We start from the raw sequence: 670 nt of genomic DNA, 5'->3' as shown, positions 1-670 counted from the left end.
CAGGATCCCGGGTGCAAATTGATATACTTCATTCCAAAATTTTAAGCTTTCTTTTTGGGAGATCTTAAGTCCTTTTGATTTAAGTAAGGCTCTAAGGGAGCAGATTTGGAGTTTTTTCTGGCGTGATGCTGAATTACCCATTATAAAAAGAAAAATAGCATCTAGCGCTTAATGTCCCTGCAGTAGTCTGACACCAGGGGATTATCATTGTGCCTGCAGAGTCAGCGGACTCATGCTGGTCCTGAGAGTTCCTGGATGCTGTGGGTGTTGCAGGTCCCTGCCCACACTCTCACGCACCAGCCCCAGGGACAAATGACCATGTAGATGGCCCCGCAGCCCTCTCCTAACGTGCCTGGATCGATGATGATTCCAAGTCAATCATTCCTTGGAAAAGCTGAACAAAATGAGTGAAAACTCCTTACCGTCTCTCTCATCGTAACTGAGGTCCAGCACGTTGTGTCATTGAGTGCTCCACAGGGTCACTCCTACCTTCCTCCCCCGGGGTCTCAACAACCAATCAGCGGTCCTGTCGTGGCTGTGCCTTTCTGGTCTCCCTTCCCTGGGCCTAGGCATGTGATTTCCTGTTGGGCCTTGCGCCTACAATGGAGGAAGGAGAGGAAGGTCCATGCTGGCATGCTTCCTTTTTGTTGAGTGCCTAGGGCAGGATAGC

General features: G+C 50.0%; 1 non-coding gene across 1 annotated transcript; it reads left to right on the top strand.

Annotated features, from left to right (window-relative positions):
• Nucleotides 1-354: 354 nt before the first annotated feature.
• LOC115067194 lies at nucleotides 355-448 on the top strand. The gene has a single exon (XR_003846632.1). It is a non-coding gene; the product is annotated as a small nucleolar RNA SNORD116 (small nucleolar RNA).
• The last annotated feature ends 222 nt before the right edge of the window (nucleotides 449-670 follow it).

This window comes from Nannospalax galili, unplaced genomic scaffold, assembly GCF_000622305.1.
Source record: "Nannospalax galili isolate Female #2095 unplaced genomic scaffold, S.galili_v1.0 scaffold324, whole genome shotgun sequence".
NCBI classification, from domain to species: domain Eukaryota; kingdom Metazoa; phylum Chordata; class Mammalia; order Rodentia; family Spalacidae; genus Nannospalax; species Nannospalax galili.
The sequence above is the reverse complement of the archived record's forward strand: the minus strand, read 5'-3'. Positions and strand labels throughout refer to the sequence as shown.